The following is a 17,054-nucleotide window of genomic DNA, read 5'->3' on the forward strand; positions in this document are numbered from 1 at the left end:
TATATAAAAGCAACTTCTTGTTTAGTAATTGCACTCAGTTTGTTCTTGATGATTTTTATGGCTTGTGCAGTTTTCGAAAATGGATTTTGTAAATCCAATTATTAGTCCAGTTGTTCAATATTTGATGGTCCCTATTACGAGACACTTGGGTTTCTTGGTATCCTCCACAATCTATGTTAAGAAGATGGATTCTAAAGTGAAGCAACTAAAAGTCACGAGAAAAGGAGTTCAAGATAAATGGAAGAGGGCTGTTGAAAACACAGAAATAGTACCAGAACGTGTGGAGCCATGGTTGGAAGATGCCAATAATTTAATTGAAAGAAGTAATGTTATAGAAGCAACCAGATGCTTCAATGTGACAAAGAGATACAAAGTAGGAAAACAATCTTGTAGCATTCTCGAGGAGATACAAGATCTTGAAAATCGAGAATCTAAAATCATATTTACTCATACAGAACAAAGTCTTGCTAAGGTGGGTTCTAATTCGACAAGGTTTTCCACCTCTACAGCAGAACCTGTGGGTACCCAAATCAACTTCATGTCCAGAAAGTTGATATTCAAAAATGCATTGCAATCCCTTCAATCAAATAGTGAGTCCCACAATATGGTTGCTCTATGTGGGATGGGTGGTGTGGGCAAGACCACAATGATGGAACGACTAAAGAAGACTGTGGAAGATGCAAAGATGTTTGATTGGGTCGTGAAGGTGGTTATTGGGGAAACTAATGATGCGTATTCTCTTCAACAAGCTATTGCACAATACATTGGTAAGAATTTAACTGAAACAACCATAGATGCAAGGGCTGATCGTCTTAAGAGGATATTTGACGTGACGTCACAAAAATCCACAAAAATTTTTTTGGTAATAATGGATGATCTTTGGAAGGAATTTGAACTCAAAGATGTTGGGCTAAGTCCTCTACCAAATGGGGTAAAGTTATTGTTCACGTCGCGATTTGAAACGGTTTGCATTCAAATGGGTGTTAGAGCTGAATCTATTTTTAGGGTGGGCGTCTTAAATGACTCGGAAGCACAAAATTTATTTTGTAGTACTGTGGGAACATCTCCTTCAGATCATAATGATGTCGACCTCCAAAGGATTGGAGAAGATATCGTAAAAAAATGTGGTGGTTTACCAATTGCCATAGTAACAATTGCAAAAAGTCTTAGGGGCAATATAAAGGATGCATGGAAAGAGGCACTTTCCAATTTACAACACCATGAACTTCAAGACCTTAATAGCATTGTGAATAGAGTTTTTGAAATGAGCTACAACAATCTCAAAAAGGAGGACGATAAAGCAATTTTTCTTCTTGCTGGCTTATTTCCATATGACTTTAATATTCCTATTGAGGACTTGATGATATATGGGTGGGGATTGAAATTGTTTACTAAGGTACACACTTTAATCGAAGCAAGAATGCAGGCCAATATTTGTGTTAACAACCTTATACGTGCAAACTTGTTAACAAAAAGTGATCGCATGGGATGTGTCAAAATGCATGATCTCATGCGTGCTTTTGTTCTAAGTAATTTTTCAAAAGTCAAGCAAGCTTCAATTGTTAGCAATGATAATATGTCATGGGAGCGTCTTACAAAAGATTCTTATGAAAGACTCCTACTAAAATGCACAGGCATGTCTGAATTGTTTGCTGAGTTTAATTACCCAAACCTCTTACTTTTGATGTTGATGGATGGGTATGAGCTCCTTAAGTTTCCGGAAGATATGTTCAAACAAATGAAAAGGCTTGAGGTTGTATCTTATGAGAATATGGTTATTCCCATGCTTCCGATAACATTCCGACACCCAACCACACTTCGAACACTATTTCTTCGTTCATGCTAGTTGACTGGCGATATATCTTTTAGTGGAAGTCTCTGCAACTTGGAAACACTAAACCTTGCTAATTGTAACATAAGAAAGTTGCCAGCGACAATTGGGAAATTAAAAAAACTAAAGTTACTTGATCTGACTGGATGTGTTGACCTTTCTATTGATCATGGTGTATTTCAAAACTTGGGCAGTCTTGAAGAACTTTACATGAGAGCTTCTAAAGGGAGGCCTATTAGGTACACACAAGGCAATTGTGATGAATTGGAGAAGCTTTCACAAGTTCTTTTTGCATTAGATTTGGAGTTCTTTGATAATAAGCTCCAACCGAAAAACATGTCCTTTAAGAACCTTGAAAGGTTCAGGATATCAATAGGTTGTGAGTTGAAAGTTTATGAAACTTATTCATTCAGAAACACACTAAATCTTGTCGCTCACTGCAACAAGCTCAAAGAATGCAATGTCAGGGACGTGTTTGAAAAAACAGAGGAACTTCGATTAGAAGTGAAGTATATGATTCATTTTGAAGATGTTTCGTTGCATCACACATTTTCCCAATTAAGATTCCTTTATATTTCTAAGTGTGCAGAATTAAAATACCTCTTTACAGTTGATGTGGCAAATGGTTTGAAGAAACTTGAGCGCCTCACAATTTCAAAGTGCCCTGTTTTGAAAGCACTTATTGGAGATAATAGTGGAATTGGGTTAGTTATATTAAATAAGTTGAGTTTTATGTCTTTGGAGGGTCTACCGGAGATGAAAAGCTTGTGCAATAATGTAATCGAATTACCAGAATTGGTGGAGTTGAGACTTGATCGGCTTCCCAAGTTCACGAGCATTTATCCGGACAGCGATAATAATAATAATAATAATAATAATAATAATAATAATAATACATCTGAAGTGCAGCAATTATTCAACAAAATGGTACAACATTATCTCAATATCTTAAGCTATAAATAATTTGCAAATGTATTGTTTAGGGTATATGCTATATATATATGGTTCTAACATGACTTAATTATTGTTTAGGATGCGATTCCTAAGTTGGAGAAATTAGATATTTCTATGATGAAGAGCTTGAAGCAGATATGGCCATGTCATTTCTCTACTAGTGAGGAAAATTATGTTTCCTTGGTTAGACAAATTAGAGTAAGAGAATGTGATAGGCTTATAAATCTTTTTCCAACAAATCCACTGCCTTTATTGAATAATTTAGAAGAGGTTGTAGTTGAAAGGTGTGATTCCATTGAAGTGTTATTTAACATCGACTTCGAAAGTGTTTGTGGAATGGGGAAACACAATAGCAGCGGATTAAGAAGGATGGAAGTTTTCAAATCTTGGAAGCTAAAAGAGTTGTGGAGAATGAGAGGCGTAAATAACTTTAAAGATACAAAACTGCACAAGGTTTACAAACACATTCACGCCTACCATAACCAATTTTGATTTGGAGGCACTTACCTCTTATATGTTGACCTATCCTAGATTTGATTTGGAAGGAATGGATAGAAAGGTACGCCAACTATCAATTTTTAGTAGATAAAACTAACATCAATGGTTTCAATGCTCTAAATAAATAAAATTTTAATTACATGCAGATTAATGTCAGATATCCATCTAATCTTCTGCACGCCTGTCATCACCTTCGAGATCTTCACTTTGAGAGAGATGAAAGAGTGGAGGTGGTGTTTGATATGGATAGTCCAAGTAGTAGACAATTAGAAACAAGCGAACCACCGCTACTACTTCCTTACCTTGAAAGTATACACCTAAATAGGTTGAATGAAATGAGTCATGTGTGGAAGTGGAAGTGGAAGTGGAATGAATTCAGATTTCCTCAACATCGACCTCTGCTTCCATTCCAAAACCTCACATACATTACCTTGGTTTCCTGTGACAAAATAAAGTACTTGTTTTCACCTATAATGGCACAATATTTATCCAGCTTAAAGTGTGTTCGTTTAATTTGGTGTAATGGTATTGAAGAAGTTATTTCCAGCAGAGATGATGAAAATACTACATCTCCATCATCCTATCGAAACACCACACTCTTTCCTCATTTTGACACTTTCGATCTTCGTGATATGGAATGTCTAAAGCGTATCAATAGTGAAGAAAATAGTTGGAGTGGGACCGACAAAACTTCATCAAAGTTTACTAATACCATTCATGATCACCTCCAGGTATGATATAGTAGGATTACTTAACATTTTATATATGACCTTTTTGCTTTGGCCTTGATTATAAGAAATCAAACAAATTGTTGATTAGTTCTATTTCTACTTGGTTTGCCCTGGAAATGTGGTTAAGAATTAAGATATTTAAGGGATATTGAATTTCAATAATCAAACACTTTTGCCTTTTGGTTGTCATTAACCCTAATCTAAAAAGTTCCCTACATTAATATGAACTTTCACCATATTGGCCTAAAATATGTTGTTAAAGTTGATGGGGTAAAAAACTTTTGTTTACTATAAACCAAGTTTATTATTCTCTCCAACTAGGGGTGCAAACGAGTCGAGACGAGCTCGAGCTCGGTTCGCTTCTATCTTTATTTCTAAAGCTCGTGCTCGGCTCATGAGTGGTTTTTCAGGCTCTAGGTTAGCTCGTTTACTATTTATTAATCAATTTTTATATGTCTATAATTATATATATAGGATTGATTTCTTTTAAGAACCACTTTGAGTTTTAAGAACTCGAAAGAACTCAACGTAACGATTTTTTTTTGAATTTTTTTTACACATGTGTATACGTAAGTGTAAGTAACGTAAAAAAATTTCCGGTTTTTTTTACATACCGAATCGACTTATTACACATGTGTAACTAACATTTAAATTTGTGTAATCATCAAGAATCTATATTCTCTCTCATAATTTATTTTTAATCAGATTTATTTCCAGCCACATATTTCATATCATTTAATTAAATGTGTGGTCCTCCTATATATATATAAAAACAATATTATATAATATGTATTATTTATTTATTTTTTCGTCACTTAATATATTAACTAATAATAAAAATATAAATTTTCAAACTCTCCTTTATAAACCTATAATATGCAAGGCGGTGACAGTGATGACGGCGGAGGTGACGATGGCGGCAACGTCAAAACAATGGTAGTGGCGGCGGCGGTGGTGACGCTGCCGACAGTGGTGGTGGCGGCAGTCGGTGGCGACGATGGTGATGGGCTTTTAAGTTTATTTACCTTTTTCATTTGTCCCTCTCAAGTTGAAGAAATGACCATTTTTTAGTCCCCGTTAGGAAAATGCTCGGTCATGAGGCCAATAGGATAAATGTTGGGATTAACCTAGAGAATTTTTTAATTTGGTATTAATACCGGCTAATAGACCAAAGTTTGAATTATTAAAATCCAATATACCTGAATGAAGATATGAAAAAGAAATATAGCTTGTATCTTAAAATAGGCAGAAGTTAGTATCCTGCTTTGTAAAGTTGAAAACAAATTATAAAAGGGCATGAGAGAATAAATATGACTTGTATCTCAAAACATTAAGAAATTATGCCTTCTTCTTGAGTTTTTTAACCAAGAAAATAAAAGAAAAGGAGAGAGAAGGATAAGAAAGAGAAGGGAAGAGAAGGAAATAAGTATGATTTGGTAAAATGTTATATAATGACACTAAAATAAGTATGATTTGGTATTCATTTAAGAGTGCTCAAGTCATTAGTGATTATTGGTCATTGTGCCAATATCCCAGAAAGATCAACATACGCAATTGTAATGTGTTGTCGTGTCTAATTCCATGGTATGCCGTTGGACAAATGAAAAGGCTTCAAGAACTGAAAATAAAGTCTTGCGATATGATGACTGAGGTATTTGAAGATAAATCAATGAACAACAATACTATTAATCATGTTTATACTTCATTAACAAGTCAAACACGGACCGCTGTTTTCCCTCAATTCTCCCGCTTAGAAACTGTGTGTATCATTGAGTGTGACCGTCTGTTACATATATTCACATTTTCCGCTCTTGAAAGCCTCGGCCAACTCAAAAAGTTGAAAGTAAAAGGATGCAAGAAAATAGAAGTAATTGTAAAAGAAGAAAATGAAACATTATCAGAAGTTGTGAAGCTTCCTTGTCTAGAGACACTTGAACTTGACAATCTACCCAACCTCAAGGGCTTCTTCTTGGGAATGAATGAGTTCCAATGGCCCTCGTTGGAGAATATTATGATCAATGATTGCCCTCAACGGGTAGTCTTAACATCTGGTAAGTTCACAACTCCAGAGATCAAGTACATACACACAAGCTTTGGGAAATATAGTCTTGAAGGTAACTTTAACTTTCAGGTACATACACAAAACTTTTAGCTAGTTTAATACTGAAATCAGTTATAATGTCTTCAATTATTCTCATCAATGCATTAATTTAAAATAAAAGTTCTTAAGAAATTCCATGCTATATATAAATATCTGCCACGGTAATACATCTGCCTATGACAAATGTCTTGTCTTTTTTTGTTGTAGACCACTTTCCTGACATCTTCAGATCCAAAAGTTTCCAAAGGGATGACATCTTATGATTTTATTGAAATGAATCTAGTACAGAGAGATGTTGGAACAACTGTTATTCCATCCCATGCGCTCCAACAATTGCAAAAGCTTGAGAAGGTTACTCTAAAATCATGTGGTCGGTTAAATGAGGTATTTGAAGTATCAGAATTTGAAAGGACAAATAATCTTGATGTCAAAGAATCACAAGCTGTTGTCAAAATTCCAAATCTAAGACAAGTGAATATAAACAGTTTAATTAATCTCAAGTATTTATGAAAGAGCAACCAATGGATGGTGCTGGAGTTTCCAAATCTAACAACCGTAGACATTCAAGTTTGCCACGCCTTGAAACATGTCTTTACATGTTCCATGGCTGGTAGTCTAGTGCAACTCCGAGACCTATGTATAACTGGCTGCTTTTATATAGAGGTAGTTGTGAAGGAAGAGGAAAACGAATCTGATGCCGAAGTGAATGAGATCATGTTACCTCGTCTTAGGTCCTTAAAACTAATTTACCTTTCAGGTCTCAAGGGATTTTGCTTAGGGAAGATGGGTTTCTCATTCCCATCTTTGAAAACTTTACAAATAAGCAACTGCCCTACCATTACGGTTTTCACAGAGGGACATTTGTCTACCCCTAAGCTGAAAGAAATCGATACATCCTTTGGGATGTGCGACGTAAAGACAGATATCAACTCCTTTATAAAGACCAAACATGAAGAGGTATGTACAAGCATAATTACAAAGTGTTCTTTTTCAATGATTCTTAAAAGGGCTTCATTAGCTGAAAACATAAACATTATATTCACACATTTGTTTCAGGATAATATTTACTTTCCTCTACTTCACTTAAAAATACCATTTTTCAGCCACATACAAAATAAATGAAAAGAGACTGTAATGGAAAACAAAAACATAGTTCATTATATGAAAACTGCAGGTGTCACTACTACCGGTTAGATTTTAACCATCCTTTCTCCATCATTTTTCTTTGCAGGGGCATAAATTCTAGAATGAGAAGATCATATGTTATGTTTTATGAAGGTTTGTAAGATAAATTCTTTGTATTGTAAATTCTCGTTTTAAAAGTAATATTATGAAGTAGTAAAGTCTTTGTATTGCTTTCGACAATTTTAGTTTCCTCGCGTCTAAAACTGTGGAGCTACTTAGCCGAGTTCAACGGCCATGCATAGTAATGTTATAACCAGTGGCGGAGCCAGCAACTTTTTTCTATGGGTTTGGAATTTTCGATGCTTAAGTTTTTTTCTGGTGTCAAAGTTTTCACGCCCGAATGGGTCGGGTCGGGTCGAGTCTATCATTAGGTTACATAAATAAAGGTGCAATATCACTATCATAACAAAAATATATCGTTAACATTATTATCGCGACTCAATACAACAAATACAAACATCATTTATATAATCGTCACCCAAATGATTATGCAAATCCGACTTCATATGTTTCACTGAAGAAAAACACTTCTCAAACGATAGACCAATAGGTATTGGTTGTTGGCGATGGTTGAAACCTTGAGGCAGACGGCGAAGAAAAAAGTTGATCGGTTGCTGATTCGATGGCTGAGGTTTTTATTTGTTTATTAACTAAATTTTTTATAATCAATGGGTTCGGACATACCTTTTTTAAACGAAATTGGGTTCGCTCGCCGAAAAAGAATGGGTTCGCTCGTTAGTTCAGCACCATAGGTTATATATAAAACTGAAAAAGGACCGGGTTCGGCCAAACCCGATAGTGATAGTGTGGCTCCGCCACTGGTTATGACTCCAAGATCAGCCAATGTAGTGTTTAAAATATTGGGTTTTGCTAAATGCTAGTTCAAAAAGATAGCGACTCAGCTTGTTGGCTGCTTGCCTTCTTTTTTGATGTGTTATTTACTACTTTACTCTTTTACTAAAATGTTTATTTAATACAAGTTACCAAGCAAAGTAATAATAATAATAAAAAAGATATGCAAATGTCTAAATGTACATGTAACTATAAACAACACATTTAATCTATAAGACTATTAGTTTTTAACCCATTAATTTAGAGAAAATTCATAAAATAGATCAAATGAAGAGATTGAGTCTCAAAATATGTCAAATTTGATCAAATTTCAAAAGTAATCCTTCGAAAACCATCGGCGTTGACACATTTGGATTCCCGCCGATGGTTTTCGACTACAAATGCTACAATGACACGTGTAAAGGAGCTGACGCATTCCGATGGTTTTTCAATGAAATCTATCTAGACCGATAATTTGGGACAAAAATCATCTCCACGAAAACCTTCTCCAAAACTTATCGAAATCCGTGTTTTTTTGAAATTCATCTGCTTAGACGAATTTAAAAAAAAACACGAATTTCGATGAGTTTTGGAGACGGTTTTCGTGGAGATGATTTTCATTTCAAAAATTATCGGTCTATACCAATTTCATTGGAAAACCATCAGAATGCGTCAGCTCATGTACACGTGTCATTGTAGCATTGGTAGTCGAAAACCATCGACGGGAATCCAAATGTGTCGACGCCTATGGTTTTCGAAGGACTACTTTTGAAATTTGATCAAATTTTGGCTTATTTTGAGACACTCTCTCCTCATTTGGCCTATTTTGGGAATTTTCCCTTAATGTAATATAGTTAAACACCTATATACATAATTATCTGACAAAAGTATTTATAGTCAAACTAGCTTCCAGATCACTTGACCCCTTTCCAGCCCGAGGATGACCGATCTTTGTTTCATACTCAAGAGCTAGACTCATGTTAGGAATGATACAAACTAACCGAACACACATGAATAAACGAATACAAAAGCAAATAAAGAACACGATGACTTAACATGGTTCGGTCTAGATTGGTCTACGTCCATTGGAAATAAAGAACACGAGGATTTAACATGGTTCGGTCTAGACTGGTCTACATCCACTACGACAATTAGGGTTTCTTATTATTATGCGATACAAGATTGCAAGTACAATGAGATAAATATATAAGTAAACCTAGTTATGGTAAGACCCTTGGAAACCTAATCACCAAGAAACGCCTAACTAAGCCCGAGAGACAAGGGTTGGTTGACCCTATCATGTTCCTCCACCAAAACCTAGACCAGGTTTAAGCCTACATATCTTAACAACTCATCGCCTTACAAACTATTCTCGGTTTGTGAATCTAATCTAAGCTCTTCCTTCAAACTGTTTATAAATCCCCTGATTGACAATGCTCGGGCAGTGAGACACCAGAGAGGGAGAGGACCGTTTGGCAAAGTCTTAGACGATATATTCCTACATTGTATCCATTTTCTTGATGTTGCATAAATGTTCATCCGAGTTTTGAAATTCAACATTAGGCATGAATTAAGAGGGTGTTTAGGAGTGCTTATTTATGATCCTTATAACTTATTAACTTTTTCTTTTTCTAAAAGTAATAAGTTGATAAGGTGTTTGAAAAAGTCATCATGCCTTTTATGTTTTAACTTATAAGTAGTGTAAATAAGGAGCTTTTATAAGTTACAAGATTATGATTTTTTGAAAAAGTTGACCTTTTTTGTGTGTCAAACGTCCTTTTGGACTTAATTAGGAATCCCAAACACACCCTAATAACTAATCACTTGGTTTAGGTCGTGATCGATGTCGAAAGATCAATAAAAAATAGTTATAAAATGTCTTTACTAGTGATGAATGGGTGTTTGGTTATGATATTCACGCGTTAATTATTTATAAAATGTATCTTTATTATTACTAAGTATATTACTTTTACTTATTTCTAGATATTACAGAACTCAATATATAAAGAACTAAAATGATTAACTTTTGATATATATAAATAAATTATAATAAAGTGGTTAAATAAAATGCTTATAAACAAATCTCTAACTCACGTGTGTTCATCACACTTGAGAATTGAGATATTGAACTTTTTATTATTATAGTATTACACTATTACTTGTGGTGGTTTTGACAGTGGCATCACGTGGGCTTTTAACACAAAAATACTGTGTGTCCATGGAGTACACAAATAAAAAGGGAAAACTAAGTTTATGGGCTGGGATTAGAGAGCCAACAATAAAAAATAGTCAGAAGCCCATCAAAAAGGGAAGAGAAGAAAATAAGGGCACGACTAGAGTTTTAGAAAGGGAGGAGACGGCAGTTTAGAACAAGGTCGCAAGACTAGGGCAGCCTCCTTGGCTGTTTGGCACGAAAATCAAGAAGGGATAGTCATGATGAGGCAAGGCTAATCTTTTTATAACTTTCTTCGGGTGAACGGTTCGTAGGGTTTACACTTTTCTCAACTTTATTCATGTTTGGATTTGTTCTTGACATTGACAACGTTGTATGAACATATTGATGTGTTGGTTTATTTAAACTATTTGTGTGTGTTAGTAATCCTTGCTTTACAACTTGTTCGGTTGATAACAAAACCTAGTAGCTTGTTGGGTGACATAGAGTAGGTCGATTTACGCTAATAAATAGGGTAATTGAACTATAAAAGATCTGATGACAATATCTGTTTTTGATTACCGCCTAAAGTAACCGACTTTCCAACACCATGTCTATGTGGTGTCCAATTAATCAAATGAATTTGTGTGAAACCTAGAACCTGGAACCTAGAGGAGGTTGCATTTTCTTTAAATTGTTTTTAAAATCAATCTTTTAATTTTGCTTGACATCGTTTGTCCATCTTAGTTGATTAATTTTATATTAAAAATCAAACAAACTTTGTAATACTGACCACACGCTCCTCGTGGATACGATACCCTACTTACTCTAACTATTTAGTTTAATTGGGTTTTTGCATGACTTGAACGACGGTCATCAACTAGCAAGGACAAATAAGATGTCAAATCCACAGGGAATTGGTGAAAAGTGTTAATCAAGTTCAATACTTAACAACTAATTATGCTAGAAGGACAAGCGATGTCAAACGGTTTTAAAGATTTGCTTATGAAAACACGATTACTTTAGTTTTAAAATAAATATGAAAAAGTGTGACTACTGACTACACTTCAAGTTCAGTTAATGCAAATAATTGTATAATTGTAAATCCTATCTCATGGATAACCACATATACATAGTACGTTAACTAATTTTGATAAATAATTACTAGACACATTAGTTTGGTTATGATGATTCACATAACTTAATCTGGCAAATTGACACAACAGATCGTAATCTATCTAATTAACCATTTATTATTATAAGACACCAAATAAATCAATGTTCAAAAGTAAACAATTCAATGACGATAAGAACTTCATCCTACATGTTGATAAACACAAACCAATTGATTGGTAAGAAACCCAAATCCCAAAAAAACCAATTGTTAAATTAGTTCAAATAAACGTAAAGCTAGATTAACCAAATGATTAAATCAAAACTCAATCCAATCATAGATAGAAGTCACAAAAACAATCAGCTTATACAAACCCTACACCTGAAGCAGTTACAAGTGGTTTAGCCTTGCCTATGTATCTTGGTTCTCTTGATTCTTGGTTGGAATGATGAATTCATGGATGATTTGGTGATTGAGAGGTGTTAAGATGGTGAAGAATTGCTTCAAAATCGTCCTTGGTGGGTAGGGTGTGAATGAATAATGACTTTAGGTTTAACAAGATTTTTATATAGAAGAAAAACCCAAAAACAAACTTTTGCGTCAGGCCCGCCGTAACTATGGGCAGGCCACCGTAAGCTACGGTGGGTGTGAAGAAAATAAAAACCGTAAGGCAGAGTCTTAAGACCGTAGCCTACTGGTCCACCATAATCTACGGTGACGCCACCGTAAGCTACTCTGGCAGCTTTCTTAAATATATCGTTTTCTTCATAAAATCTTCATCTCAACCCCATTTTCCTCCCTGTTTGAGGCTACGTCTTTTTATTCCAACTCTCTGTCATATCATATTACATTACTTTCATGTCCAATCTATTTGTATCCTCTGAATCACGTCCAATATTCGTGTTTTAACCATCTTGAATGTTCCAAGTTAGCTCCTTTAAGCTTCAGACACCTATAACATAAAACTAAACAAAGTAGTCGTGTTCAATAGATATAAACAATGAAAACACACAATATTAAACACTTAAAGCACGTTATTTCACTCACACATCGGGGTGTTAAAAATCTGTTATCCAGACTTTTGGATACTATACGAATCCGAATATGAAATTTCGGATAATCGAAGTTCAGACATCCGAAATTTTAAGTACTACTTTTTAAAATATTTCGGATATCCAAAATATTCTAAACATCCAAAAAATTATCCAAAGTATCCGAAAATTTATCCTAAATATCCGAAAATAATCCAAAATATCCGAAAAATCCAAAAAAGTAACTGGAAATTATATATAGTAATTATTATTTAATAATTTAAAATTTTGTATAGTTTGAATATCCGAACTATCCGAACATTTTCATAATTAATATCCAAAAACAAATTATCAGAAAATTTGGATATCCGAGATTCGGATATCCGAATTATCGGATAATTCATATTCGGATTTCAGATTTTCAGAAATTTCGGATACGGAATTTTTGAATACCCCTAACTTGGTCCGTATATATCCAGGTGAAGAAACCCAACGCACCCCCACCTGATGCATCATCGGGTATGTGCTAGTAATGGAAGAACTCATCTGCTTTATAGTAGCCGCCCTAGAGGATCCCCTCCACTAATATGACTATATGAGGGAAATTCGATTTTTGGAAAAATCAATTATCACTCCAGGATGACTCCTCGTCCTTGTATCTCCCAATAGTTGCTTGCTAAACAAAGAAAAGTAAAACTATTATAACTAATCCTCTACAATTGCTTGCTAAAAAACACTAATACGAACTGACCCACTATTCTATGTATTACAAATTAGCTTAGCTACGTAATTGAATAAATTAGTCGGCAATTTAATTAGTTTGACCGTTTCCATGGCTGCTTTTGTAAAAATCCTAAGTGCTAGATGGGGTGGTTAGGGACTACTATGATTAATCGGGATTAGTAGGGATTAATCATAATTAGTCGGATTTGAATTTATATTTACTTTTTAATATAAATTTGTACCAAATTATATATCTATAATTTTCAATTGTGACCGATCTTGACCAAAGAGCAATTAATCGGTAATTAGTTAGTGGGGGTGCTGATTAGGGATTAATTTGCGTCTAGGCGAGATTTTTACAACCATGAGGAAAATTGAGAGGTGCAAAGGTTTGGAGCCTAATTATATATATATATATATATATATATATATATATATATATATATATATATATGATTGATTTCTTTTGAGAACCACTTTGAGTTTTAAGAACTCAAAAGAACTCAACGTAACAATTTTTTTTTCTCGAAATTTTTTTACGCATGTGGAATAAGTAAGTGTAAGTGATGTACAAAAAATTACAGTATTTTTTTACACATGTGTAACTAACGTTTAAACTTGTGTAATTATCAAAAATACTTATTTTCTCTCATGCTTCATTTTTTAATTAAATTTAATCTCAGCCACATATTTCAAATCATTTAATTAAATGTGTGGTTCAAAATTGAGTTCTTAAAGTTCTTAAAACTCACCATAGTTCTCAAAATAACCCTCTCATATATATATAGATTAACATAAAATTTTGGTGCCACAACCTTTTTTTAGAAACACACTGTTTTAGTATTAAAGATTTTAGTTTCATCATTTAAACAAATTTGTTAGTGATGGTTAGAGGTGTACAATATCGGGTTTTTTTAAAACTCGGAACCGGTTTTTTCACATCGGGTACAAAATGGGACCGGTTCCGGCCAGGAACCGGGTCGGTTCCGGACCCGACCCGATGGACTGAAATGTGAACTTAGTGGAACCGGTTCGGGTAGGAACCGGGACCGGGTTTTACGTAAAAATCGGGTACACCGGGTTGTTTTGAAATTTAAACAATATAGCCGTTAGGAACCGGTTCCAACGGCTATATAGCCGTTTTTGACCGTTGGAACCGGTTTTTTAACTATAAACAACTTACCCGCATAATATAAATACCCAGGTGTTGTGTATAATTTGTTAAACCACTTTCAAAACTCTAAAACACACTTTAAATCACAATTAAGCTTAAACCGACAAACGATGGCAAGTAACGACGACGTTGTTCTGGTGATCGAAACAACATGATGCCCCGATGTTTGGGTTCATTACGATTTGTGTGTCATGAACGACTCACAAGAGATGGCCCGGTGCAAGTACTGTTCGAATTTTCTAAAAGCGGGATCGAACTCCACTTTATGCAAGCATACTAATAAATATTATCGTGAGAAAAAAAGTTTGGATGCCAAGAAAGCGGAAGCGGGAGAGTCGTTCGGCTCTACAACTCAAGCACCTACCGCTGGTAACAACGTTTAATCGTTGTAGAACGCCGGATTAAAACGGCGGACATTGTTTTTTAGTTTAAATTGTTATGTTTAGTATCGTTTTGTTTTAATAATGTTTGTAATATGTGTTGTTTATATAATAAAATGTTCGTCATCGTTATTGTAATAAAAAAAATAAAACATGACTAATAACAAATAAAACATTACTAGTAAAAAACAAAGCAAAGTTAGCTAATAAACAAAGCAAAACTTAAATATTATTTGAAATTTGATCGTGTTACAAATTATTTTACTAAAACAAATAAAACATTACAAGTCTTCACTCTTCACCCTCGTCTTCTTCACCACCTGAATTCTCGGAAGAAAGTCCGTCATCCACCTCCTCATCATGAATAGAACGCTCTATTTGTATTTCGTCTTCAAAGTTTGCCTTGTGTTGTACACGATCCACCGCATCCAAATGATCCATTAGGAAAATGCAAACCTCTAGATACTCGGGAGTTAATTTTGTTCTTCGCATTGATAATACCATCCCGCTAAGATTAAAAACCGATTCGGAAGCAACCGTTGAGGCTTGTATGGAAAGCAAATCACGAGCCATGGCGGATAGAATAGAAAATTTGTTTTGTTTTCCTTTCCACCAAGCCAACAAATCAATATTGCGAATTTCGTCGACCGTTGCGCCCTCAACATAGTTTGCTCCACTATATTGACCAAGTTCGAGTTGGTGTGTTTCCTCTTTGCCTCTTAGATGCCGATTCACGAACCGCATTCAACAAGTTTATAAGTTTGTCCTTGCACAACCTACTAGTCTTTGTTTGCCTCACAAAAGATGACCTATCGCTTGGACCATAAATTTGAAAAAATGGTCATAAAGGTCTTGAAGGTGTTTGTTAAACTTTTCCTTCGCTTCCGTCGACAACTTCGGGTCGATCTCGTGCATACCCATGTTGTCGAATATTTCCTCGATAAATGCATCAACCCCATTAACATTCCAATAGGGGTTTAAAGCGGCGGCATAAGTAAAGACCGGCGGTATGTTTTCAAAATAATTTAAGAACTTTTCCTTCATTACCGCAACAATATCCTTGAATAGTTTGTTCTTCTCCTCAAACACTCTAAAAGTAGAAGACATGTTGTACAATTCTTGCAAAACCCAACAACTAGTAGGATAATAAACTCCCGATAACTTAGTTATTGCGGTTTTGAACACATCAAGACCTTGTTGAACAACCAAGTTGATGATATGTGCAACACATCGAACATGAAAAAAATCCCCGTAACTAGGTGGTGAATATTTAATGATAAATTTTTCGCCCTCCTTTTTATTGTTTGATGCGTTGTCAAACGAAATCAAAAATATTTATTTTTCAAGTTGTAAGTCGTTATAACTTCATCAACCAATTCAAACAATTTTTTGGCGGTATGTGGGAACGTGAAGTTTTCAAAAGCGATGGTGTGTTTCATCATTTGCCATGTCACCGGATCAACCCAATGAGCGGTTACACATATGAATCATTCGGGTAACCCGTGTGGTTTCGACCAAACATTGGTAGTTAAACTCACCATCGATTCTAAAGTATGAAAAAACTCGATTAACTCTTTTTTTGTACACTCCCACAACTTGATACAATGACGTCTTAGGGTAGTACGACTTACATGTGTGTATCGCGGTTGTAGAGTTTCTCGAATCAACGCCGTCCAATCCGGGTCGTTAAAGTGGTTAAACGGCAAACCTCGTTGAATAACGAAATTTGCCTTTCTATCTTAAACTTGGTTCGTGTTGTAACGAAATAGTGTACCATATTTACCCAAGTCCATTTGGTCGGTTGCGCGAATGCCTTTCAAGGCCTTGCAAAATGGCTTCTCGATATGCTTTCTCAAGTCGAGTTGGAATCGTGCTTTAAAAAAGTTTCACAAAGTTTGCAACGAGCCATTTTATCACATTCGATAGTGATAACCAAATCCCAATTCTTCCATACTTCTTTGTTGCGGTTATGGTCGATGACCCCAACAACTTGTGGGTCATCAATAGCACGAACCGGGTCAATAAAAACGTTCTTATTAGCCTTGTTAGTATTTTTGGCGGGTGCCATAATATTTTTGAGTCGGTTGGTCAGGTTTGTAAAACGAGAAGTATTTTAGAATGTTTTTGAGTTTGGTGGTGAAACAAGGGGTGGAAAACAATTTATATAAAAGTTTTGTGTAGGTTCCCAGCCGGATCTATACGAGATATCTCGTTCTACGTAGGTGCGGAATCCCTACGTAAGACGTTACGAGCGTAGAAGACGATACGAGTTAACACAATCGAACACACGTTACAATAAACAAATACTCGTTATATTGCAACCTTAAACACGTGATATCAATCACTGAT

The 17,054-nt window shown here is 35.0% G+C and overlaps 1 pseudogene; it reads left to right on the forward strand.

The window, feature by feature from the left end:
- The first annotated feature begins 79 nt into the window (after window positions 1-79).
- Window positions 80-17,054, forward strand: part of LOC143561101 (uncharacterized) — a 36,087-nt pseudogene continuing 19,112 nt past the window's right edge.

This window comes from Bidens hawaiensis, unplaced genomic scaffold (genome assembly GCF_021521415.1).
Source record: "Bidens hawaiensis isolate Kalapana, Puna unplaced genomic scaffold, B.hawaiensis_p1.1 tig00000097_1, whole genome shotgun sequence".
Lineage (NCBI taxonomy): Eukaryota > Viridiplantae > Streptophyta > Magnoliopsida > Asterales > Asteraceae > Bidens > Bidens hawaiensis.